This window comes from Epinephelus fuscoguttatus, linkage group LG20 (assembly GCF_011397635.1).
Source record: "Epinephelus fuscoguttatus linkage group LG20, E.fuscoguttatus.final_Chr_v1".
NCBI lineage: Eukaryota > Metazoa > Chordata > Actinopteri > Perciformes > Serranidae > Epinephelus > Epinephelus fuscoguttatus.
This window is the reverse complement of record NC_064771.1, coordinates 10,742,186-10,753,162: the sequence shown is the minus strand read 5'-3', so window position 1 is coordinate 10,753,162 and position 10,977 is coordinate 10,742,186. Positions and strand designations below refer to the sequence as shown.

Below are 10,977 nucleotides of genomic sequence, written 5' to 3'. Positions count from 1 at the left end.
CGTCAGATCCACCCATTGCTTCTCCACAGCACTAGCCTCTCATCTAATGTGTTCACCTGGAGCACAAATAAAAGAATTTGTGCGAGTGAATTACGAGTGAAGTCAATGTAAAGACACGATTAGATGCAAATTCCCATCAGGCATGCCGATGGACAGGATGCGAGTGATGCAAATTACGTGAATTACGCAGTGCAAATGACCTGAGTAGCATGATTTCGCTTCAAAGGCGTATTTGCAAGAGTTAAAGATCTGAACTTTAGCAACCAATTTGGGCCATGACAGCGAATTAGCATTAAGATCCTCTGGGGACCTATGACACCGAGGACATACTGGCGGAAGTTCATTCATCCGAGGAATGGAGAAGAAGCTGAACTTGTCAGTCTGTGGCTACCCCAAGCTCTATGACACCCTGTCCTACTTTTATAGAAACAGGAATAAAAAAAGGAGGTCAGACTGACAGACTGAAAGATGGTGGTTGGAGGAAGCCCCCTGAGAAAGTTTGCATCCTTTGGGCACTCACATGCACATGTTTCTACGCCTGGATGACGGGAGTTATTCACATGTACGAGGTGAGTCATCAACACAAAATATTCTAGCGTTCAAAGGTGTGTGTAACGCAACTCGCATCGTATTTGGTGTATACACAACATAAATATGGTCCCTTCCAGCTCCAAAAAAACAAGATGGCAACAACTGAAATGCCAGATTCAAGGTTTCAGAACAGCAGACCACAGACCAGTGGTTGAGGTCACTAAAGCTACGTCCATTATTTACGAAGTCACTGGCGAGAATGTGTGGGACTCTTATGGGTTCCAGTTTGGAGGTTTGAAAATAAGGTCACCCTAGTCTCTCCATAGCTTTAGTGGCCAATGGCTTTAGTGGGCACTTCTATAGCCTTGTGATTAGGAGGAAGCCTTTTCAGATCATGGTTGGGATTCAAATGGAAAAAATCACCACATCCCCCTCAGTAAAACAGACAGGGGAATTCATATCTGGATTTATAGAAACACCAACAACACGATCATTTTCATCATTGATCTCATACATTAGTAGAGTTTATTTCATATTTTAAAACTCATTTTGCAACTGCTTCACAGCTCTCAAATGAAGTTAATTAGGCGTTTCACTATATCTGTTGTCAGCAAGGCTGTACTCATTCAATAAAATGTCCCTTTATAAAATTGATTTTACTGCTGAATACCACCGCCCACAAAGTATCCTGCTGAAAGAAACTGATTGAAATGTAGTACAATGTACTTCTAAATAGCCGATTCATAGTATGATGAGTCTTAAGCTCTCTCTTTGGTTTCTGCTCAACACAAACAGGCACATAGCCTTGTACGTCGTCAGTCAACACCTCTCCACTTGGCCTTCAACTCTGACATATGTCTTAGTCAATATGAAGCCTAGTTTAAAGGGTAAAAGTCCATTTAAGATAAGGCTTAAGGATCAGAAACTTTCTTACAGTCTTCCCTTTATTACTCCTCAAGGACAAAGTAGAGTCCAGCTGTCTAATCCACACAGCTACAAACAACATGGATTGAACTTTTCTTCACATTTAGGTGCTTATGTCTATGACTGTGAACTGTGAGGTCTGTCAAGTCATTTAAACAGATGCAGGACAGACTAAAAGAGGATTACAGCTGCTGATGTTGGGCTACTGACGTGTTGTTTTTGCTGTGCAGACAAGGTGTTACTGGAAAGAGTGAAGCAGCCACAGAAAAGTGTCAAGCCATATATGCTTCTTATTTTTCTCTCCGCAGCCCAATGCCTCTTGACTGTTTTCCTGTCATGACCTATTCTTTTGCCTTCTTATCAGCCAGCTTCACATACAATTCATGGCTCCTGGCACGCTGAGCACACAAACACATCTCCAAAGTGTGACTGATTCAATGCTGCTGCAAAACCCAGACCCTTGATGCTGCGCTTGTCGGGGAAACTCTTTCGGGGAGAAAGTAAGCATTCGCTGTGACATGATTTGTGCGCTGTTTATCACCTTGACTGCTGGTGACAGCGCAGTACTGTGGCACATACACACAAGTGATGTGGACGCTCATAGCGCTGAGAGCAAGAGCGAAGGTGCTGCACATCAAATGGATCACGCAGCATAGACGAATGACCTCCCCAAGGTCAGAGGACCTTGAGCTTTCTTCTTGATCATTCTTTAAGCTGATTCTTGGTCCTTACAATCTACTCTGACAACACAAAACCACAAAAGAAGAAGAAGAGAGGTTTTATGCGCCTTGGCTTGGAGGAAAAAAGAGGCTGCTTTCAAGGGGTGTCAGTACTAGAAAAACCCACATCCTGCCAGCCATATTTTGCCTCACATAATGTACACAAGGTCAAGACAGGCCGGGCCCATGGAGAGGTTATGAAAGAAGGGGCCCCAAGGTACAGACATGTAAAAGACACAGTTATGTCATTTGCAGTCATCCCTTTGAAGCCACTTTGCATTTCTTTGTAGTTGCTTTATGTCTCTTTATTGCCATTTTAACATCTCCTTGTAGTTGTTTGCATCTTGTTGTGTTTTTATGTTTCTTTGTTGAACATTTTGTGTCTTGGTAGTCATTTTGTGCCTCTAAAGACAGAACTCTTAGGTGGTCCTGTTAGTTTTACTAGTGCACCTGAACTTCTGAGGCAAGGCTGTTTGACTCCTGTCCGAAGTTTCCCCCAAGAGCGGATCCAAACTGACACTCCTTTTCACAGAAAATATCTTAAATACTCTACAACACTGAACAAAATATTAAAGGAAACCTGAAATACATGTACTATTTTATTGACACAGATCTAATCTGATGTTCTGATTTAAATTGTTTTCATAATTGTGCTGTATTATACTGAAATGTTACTGCAGCCTCAGTATGTGCAGCTGTAAATAAAAATACCCTTAGGCCCGTTAAAGGCCCAGTAATCCATCTGAGGTGTTTCTTAATCGGATTTCTTGTCACATTATGTGATTGCCTAGGGGAATAAAACTTGAACACAACCTGGACTTACAGACCCCTCATATTAGTGTTGACCACATAAGTCATAAGTCGATAGATAACTGAGTGGGCAAAGGAAGTTTAACTCTTACTTGTTGAACCAGAAATGTTTTTCAGTTTCAATTTTGTTTCAACCCCCTCCTTGGTAAGCTTTAGAGTGCCACAGAGGTCCATTTTGGGACCAACATTGTTCTCATTTAATATGCCCCTTCTTTTCCTCATCATTCACTCGCATTATTCCATTCCACCTTTTTGCAGATGATACACTGACATATATAACACTTAAATCTGACGAACCTCCCCTCCTTAAAGAAGTATTTCACTATTGGAAAGCTTGTCTTTTTATAAGACTAGGTTGTCTATGCAGTAGAGAGATACATTTAAAACAGAAAACAGAGGAAAGGGCTGTGGCATTTGCTTTTGATCAAGAGGTGCCTACAACTACCAGAATGCACTGTGCTGCACTGGACCAATAAAGGCCCCTGCTAGTAGCTGACCTAACATGAGCTTGTGCTTTTTTTTCTTTTTTCAGGAAACAATATGGCAGCTGGCTGCTAACAAATGATCTCAAATTACTGTTAGAGCACTGCTTAATTTTACCATTTGATGGCAATATTTTCAGCCTTCGCTTTTTACAATACGGGAAACAGTATGACGCCCACTCCCTGTTCACAAATTCTTGTATTACAGCAAAACAGTGCACTAAAATCTGTTTCTGAAGAAATCTAAGGTGAGAAATAAGCAATGCAGGAACAGAATCTTGGTTTATATTTGATTAGCACTGCCTAGGTTTACAATTTGATTGGAGTTTTGTCTCTCTCAATCCACTTCTGTACTCTGTGTGAGCAGACTAAAATGTGGAAGTACAATCTGTAGTTGGAGCAACAGCACTGAAGCCAGCAAAAATTGCTGAGAAATAAGCAGGGAGATCTGGGTGCTGGGGAAATGGTGGGAAGTTTACCATAGTTCATTTATAGACACACATATACCACATTATTATGATACAAAGCTGGTTGAAAAATCAGTATGCCTTTAAGAAACAGTTTGAGTATGCTTTGGTCTGAAAATATTCCTCAGCTAAAGCTTCAGACAAAGCCAAAATTGTTATTATTGAGCTCACACATCTGTTCCTATACAATTCCAGTCTTTACATCTCACTGTTCAAATATGTTCAGTGTTCAGTCAGAAAACCTTGATGACTTGAAGACCATCAAATCTACCATCTCAGGAACATTCCTGCCAGTTATACCAGTTATACAAGCTCACATTTACTCATGATTGGACTGCTGTAATGGCCTTTTAACAGAATTCAGAATGCAACTGTAGACTCTAAATTGTAACTGTGTGACTCTTAACCAAATCTAAAGGAAAAAGAACATTTACGCTCCTTTAAAGGTCCTTAGAATTGATTTAAAGATCATACTTATTGCCTTTATAGTGCTTAATGGCTTGCCCTTGATCTCACTGTTAATCAACTCTCTTCTAATCAACCTGCACTCAGTCTAGGATCCTTAGGCAGGAATCTGTAATCCCATAAGTAGATTTATTTAACGTAAGGGGGCAGAGGTTTTTTTGGGGGTTTTAGGCACCCCATTTGTAGAATGACGTGCAAGCATGGGAACTGGAAGGTGGGTGCTTTTTTTTGTTTGTTTTTTGCTTTGGCCACCGTAGTAAGCACCCCCTCCATGATGAGCAGCATCTGAAAAACGCCATTGTTTTAAACATGTTACTGCTTCATTCAGTGTTTTTACCGGTTAAATTGTTTGTTTTGGAGAGTAAGATAACCGTAGATATCTGTAGATAATTCGACTCCCAGTAAAAACCCTCTGAACGTGGACCAATTGTTTTGAAAAGGAAGAGACCTCTGTGGATAATTCCGATGCAGGTAAAAACCTCCTGAATAATGAACACTGAAGGAATTCTAATAGTGACAAGTTTCAGCTGGTTGCAATCCTCACTGCTAGATGCCACTAAATCATCCTAAATTCTACACACTGTGCCTTTAAAATTTGAAGAGCACATGACAAGGTGCCTGTCATAAAATATATGAAAAAAAAATTAAAGATTTTTAATGTGCCACTTAAATTAATTCCTCCGATCCTCCATCACGTCAAGTCAAAGTGCAAGAGTGTCAGCTAAACTTGTGAAGAAATTTGGTGTAGCAGGAGCTAAGAAATGGCATAGCCAGGCTAAACAGGCTGAGAAAGACCAGATAATTGCCAGCACAGTTTTGGAGCTACATTTTAGATCCATAAAAATCCTTGGATGCAAGGGACTTCCTCTGCTGGGGTGTAGCCGTCGGGCTGGAGTATTATAGCAGTTAATGACTGAGCAGCCGACAAGCAGTGCATGATATACTCAGGGCATTTGAGTGGCTTTAGTGAGGAGACAACTGGATGTCTGACACCATTCAAAATGAAATATTAGAAATTTTGGCAGGTGCAGTCCAGAGAGAAATTGTCTGTGTGGCGAGGAAAGGCCCACGGCAGATGGAAACACTGATCTAAGTATGTCTCCTGTAAGCACATGCACATATACCATCATGTGCTTACATTTATTATGTGCAGCGCCCCTCAGCAAAAATGTGTTTCCATGCACATGCCTGCCAGATTAACTCTTCAGTATCTTTTAAATTGCTCAGGAATACACACTTTTATTTAATGTGATTCTTATAATTTAAACTTGCCACTCTGTGTTAATTTAATCAGCAAAAACACTGAAAAAAATGCCTGTTTTGACCATAATAGCAAGTTTTTAAGAAAATAAGAAGTAACCTTTCAATCTGAGATCTATGACAAAATGTATTTAGATTTTTAGTAAAAATCCAGTCTTTTAGACTTTCATTGGATTTTTTTGGTACTGTTTCTCAGACAGTACTCGTCTCTCTAGCATGGTGTGTTGTTGTGTCTCAAAAAGTATGGTCTGATAATGTTGTTTTTCAGCCTGTGGCGGGTGATGGAAAGTAACTCTGCTGTCTTATTTTCAGTGGGGAGTTTATTGACCCAGAACAGAGAAGAGCCTTGATCAAGATCAGCAACCACAGGGACCACCGAGAGACGGGGCAGTCAATCACTTGCAGGCAGAGAAGTGCAGCAGTCGCACCAGAGCGTAGGGTATGACCATTTGGAAGCAGGAGCCTCCTTTCACTGTTTTACGATAATAATACAGTAAAAAAAAAAAACAAATCTACAATAAATTCAGTTAAGCAAATGGACAAAACATTCAAAGGGATATATACAATAGAGTGTTATCTGTATAAAAATTATTATCTTGTATGTCTGTAAATCAGCCTGGTCTCACTGCCAGGGTGTCAAAACACGCTGCGTGGACAGTGGCCCTCGGTTCCAGATAGGAACACACAATGCACCGCTTAGCATCTGCATGAGCTTGTTTACACTTGGTATCAACATGCGTTTTGGTCATCCAAACACAACTGGGCAGCCAAGACACATTGCCATTCACACCTGTGTCTATTATGAGTCTCCAGGTGACCACTTGTTTTCAGATTCCATTAGTGCCTATGTTACTTACGCTAGAAGGTCAAAGAGTCCTGTACACAATTATCATGCCCACACTCTCGCTAGCTGCTTGCTATCATGCTCGCTAGTCACGTTAGAGGTTTTGATGATATAGCTGGAGTTGTCATTGTCTACAGAATTCAGCCATCTCCTTCCATAGGGCAATTTGATGCATGGTCAAGCAACATTTCATCCAACCCATGACAAAATGGGTGAGTTAGCATGCTGTCACCAAAATGACCACCACATCCTGCAATGATGACGTAGTCCTGGTCGGGATGCATCAGGACCAAGTCCCCAGGAACAGCAACGGGCTTTGAAGCCAATTCAACATAGTGACCAAACAACACATTCTCACTCCGACCTCATCACATATTGATGTTTTGGTCATGGACTTTCCACATCCACATACGACGTGCAAGGTACCCTGGGTGCGTTGGTTGTTGATGTTTGAGGACATCATGTCAAGTTCTCCTCTTTCAAGGTAAACCTCTGTTTTCAGAGGAAATTTAACGTTTATATACAGTCTTTTTCAAAATAAACACACTATGTCGGTAGTTTTTTTTTCCTTCAACAACAAACACACTTGGATTTAGGCAACAAAAATACATGGTTAGGTTTAGGGAGGGAAAAAAAGGGTTTGGCTTTAGAATCTTATGCAACGGGAACACTGTTCTCTCTCAAGTGAAAGTCAGTGTTTGTTGGACCCATCCACCAGCCCTCTCGCCCGCCCCACTCGGACTTTTGCCACCTTAACTTTCGTCCTTGTCCCGTCGCATTTCTCCCAGATGCCGCCGGGCATGGTTGAACTATAAGGGCAACTGGCCATGTATCATGGCAACGTTAAAGGGAAATTTCGGTTTATTTCAACCCGTCTCCTATCCTAAATTTGTTTCAAGTGACTAGTGACATAGAAATAATAGTTAAAAATCACATAGGAAAGAAGCAAGCACTCTCAAAAATAAATCCACTCAACAGGTGCACGGACAAAAGCAGCAGAAAAAAGAAAAGAAGCCAGCACTCACAAATGTCCTTTTGGTAAATTTAATAAACCAACTTGGGTGGCGTTACCAGAAACACAGACGTTTCGACAGAAAGTCTTCTTCAGTGTGTCACAGTCTCACTCTGAGGTCATCGAGCCTGTGCTCGACCAAAGTGGAATCCAACGTGTGGGTCTGATGACATGGGCCCAAAAAGACTTTTTCCTATAAACTCAAGTTGTCAAAGAGATGTCTGTGAATCAGTGGATAGGGAAATACTGAAATGACTCACTATCAGGGTTTAATCCTCTCTGTTCTGAAACATTTCGCAAGACCAGAATGGCCACATGGTTACATCATGAACAGAGTACTAACCAGAAGTTGAAGTCAACCACTCGGCTGCCAAAAATCTCCAGTGTGCTTGCTTGATACTTAAGATCTGGGTAATTTAATAACACAGGAATCAGGTTTTTTGGCTTCATGTGCCAGTGAGCAACTTTCTTAGGGAATAAAGAGGGCCAGCCTCCAACACTGTATTTAGCTTTTTTTTTATACATCAATGATTAGGATGCATTAGCATTTACACTACAAAACATATGTGGTCAAATGGAACCTAGATCACAAAAGCAAGTGGTGTGAGTGATCGGATTGTATCTTGATGGTCATTTAGCACTGTCCTCTTCACTCATGGCGCATATTAATACCTGGTGTAAAAATGCTTCATGAGGCGCATCAGTTTTTCAGCCTACCTCAGTGTTATCTATGCTGCATCATCATTAGATGGTCAGAGCATCGCATGCAATATAAGGAGGGAGAATGTCTGCTTAGGGGAGGTGGATGGGTCCAACAAGCACATGAGACTGGTATTTGTGTCCTGTGTTTAATTAAAAGCCAACCAAGTTATTTTGCTCGACCCAAGTGTCAAAATATGACGAGTGGGCATGAGATCACGCTGGTGTAATAGTGGCAGCATGTGGTGAGAAAACAGTTAGATACAAATTATGAGCTAGAATTATTTATGACAAAAGTCCTATTCTGTGCAAATATGGGTCGGCAGCGAGCCAGCCGCCTGAATAAAAGTTTAAACATTCCTGTCTCTGCACACCATAAACAAGTTGTGATCTTACATAAGAAATCTCCACTCACCCAGACAACATATAATGATATCATGACCACTGAAATATGTTTCTGGCACAAACCTCTGAGGCTCTGCAGAAACATTTCTGAGAATGTGAATCACACTGGGATGGCATGCTACTGTGTTACTGCCGTGATCGGACTGTGAGCTGAATGCGTCAGCGCACGCATGTTTTGATGGCCTACATGGTCAAAGGCCTAGTGCACTGAAGTATCACTTAGCTGAATAATAAGCATATGCCATCGCCCTGATGGAGCACTTTTATGATCCAAAACTAGAAATCCATTAAAGATCAATAAGCACAACCACAGTGTACTTTATTGACAGTGAATAGAAGAATAACAGAAGGATTGCTGGAGCTTTTAAGGCCTGTTAGACTTAATTTTAATAACAGAGTGGCATTCTGTGTGAAATTATAGTCATGTTCTGCCTGTGGGTGTTCTTGTAATCTGCTTTTATTCTGTTCTTTATTTCAATTCATTCTCAGCGGAGCATTACATCAATGTGGCATCGTAGACTAAGGGCACAGCGTCAAGACAAACCGCTGTAGGAAGCATTCATTAATACAAACTGTTCTTTCTCTTTTTAGCTTGTGTCTTCCTGCTGTGTTCTTATGTTCTCATATTGACTTCACAGAAAAGATCTTTTTGTCCTAATGGATTCTAGTCATGTTCAGCTTTATTGTTTCATGTTTTTAATATGGCTGAGTTAGATGATATTGCTCTGATTGGCTCATTCAACTTGATTAGGTTCATTTGCAAGCAGTGCAAATGTTGAAGTGGAAATACATAAGTGTTTTGCTCTAACTCATCAGTATGAAGTGAATGTGGACTGCACAATGCAACAGCAATAGAATAATGACACAATCTGTGTTTAGATTGGTTCCCTATAAGCCTCGCTTTTACTATGCAACTGTGTCTGCCAACAACGCTTTTATTTTGCTTGGTAGCTATTGATCGCTATCCCAATTACCAAATAGTATCAGTGTAAGTTCTTTGCAGTTACGATCCTCAGTAGCAGCAATGGCAGAGGGGGGAAGTGACTAAGCAAACTGTGGTACATTAGCACAAACCTGCTAGACTGTCAAGAGGTTTAGTGTTGAGCACAAGTTCATTCTAGACTTTTGAAACTGTAGTGTCACAAAAACAAACAAACAACAACTCAAGGTCTACTTTCTAGCCCCACAATATGACAGAACTATGTGGGATAGCTCAGTTGTCATGAGTGAAAACTGACAGATTGAGAGTTGTCATTGTGGATAGTTAATAGCTCTTCATCAATGTTATGATCCATCACCTTTTCGGTATCACCCCAAAACTTGAAAATTAGTTTTTTGATTTGTAAATATTGTGAAGGCTATATTATGACTAAAAGAACAAAGTTTAGTGCTTCAACTTGACTTTAGACCTGTGGGTGTTGACTTGGAACTTTTGGTTTATGATTTAAGACTTATTGGTTTTCACTGGGAACTTGTCAGACTTGACCTGGGACTTGGCCTGGGACTTGATATGGGACTTGTTGGACTTGATCATGTCAGGACCTGACACACTTAGTCACCTTTATTTGACACTCTCAGCAACTACGGGAGTATAAAGAGTAAGGAACTCTGCATAGGGCCGGTGGCAGGGGCAGTGGATTGGTCAAACAAATTTCCAAACAGACTTTCACCCAGGAGACTGCTGTGCATCTCTCTTGTGAAACAAAAGTCAATCGAGTTATTTTAGTAACAACATAATGTGCTAGTGTGTGTACCATACCAGCTAGTGATGTATGTCACATGACATTACAGTATTCTAATAACAAACATACTTATTTTAAACTACACCATGATGTTTTTGTTTTTTAAACCTAACCATACTTTTATTGAGTAAACCTTAGGAGGTAAACATAAAAATGAAGTTCTTTGCCAACATTATCATTTTATTTTGAAAAGAGACTGGATGGATTTAATGGGTGGAAACTGTACATGTCCTTTGGAAATTTAAGTTTATTTTGAAAAGACACAATGCATATAACAAGTGTAAGTTCACACTCTGTCCGTAAGCGTTAAAAATTGACCCTGGAGGGGTAACTGGAGCATCATATTTTGACATGTAGGGCCACTGAGGATGTATTGTATGTATATTGGATGATTTGGGACTGAAAATGTGTTGGTATTGTTGGTTGTTTTTAGTTGGAACTTCATCTGACTTGAGACTTACTGGAACTGACAGGGAACTTGACTCGAGATATAATGGTCTTGACTTGGAACTTTAGCAGGTATTGTTGGTTTTGAGTTGTTTGTTTTTTACTTGGAACTTGTTGATATTGATATGTTGATATATTAATGCAGAACTTGACGTGACTTGGTGATCTTG

General features: G+C 40.5%; 1 protein-coding gene across 1 annotated transcript in view; it reads left to right on the top strand.

Annotated features, from left to right (window-relative positions):
- The window catches only part of usp22 (ubiquitin specific peptidase 22), a 73,176-nt gene extending 67,187 nt beyond the window's left edge, over positions 1–5,989 (top strand). Inside the window, exon 14 of the transcript XR_007448075.1 lies at positions 5,971–5,989. The gene's annotated coding sequence lies outside the window, so the exon portion shown is untranslated. The remainder of the gene's footprint in view (positions 1–5,970) is intronic.
- The last annotated feature ends 4,988 nt before the right edge of the window (positions 5,990–10,977 follow it).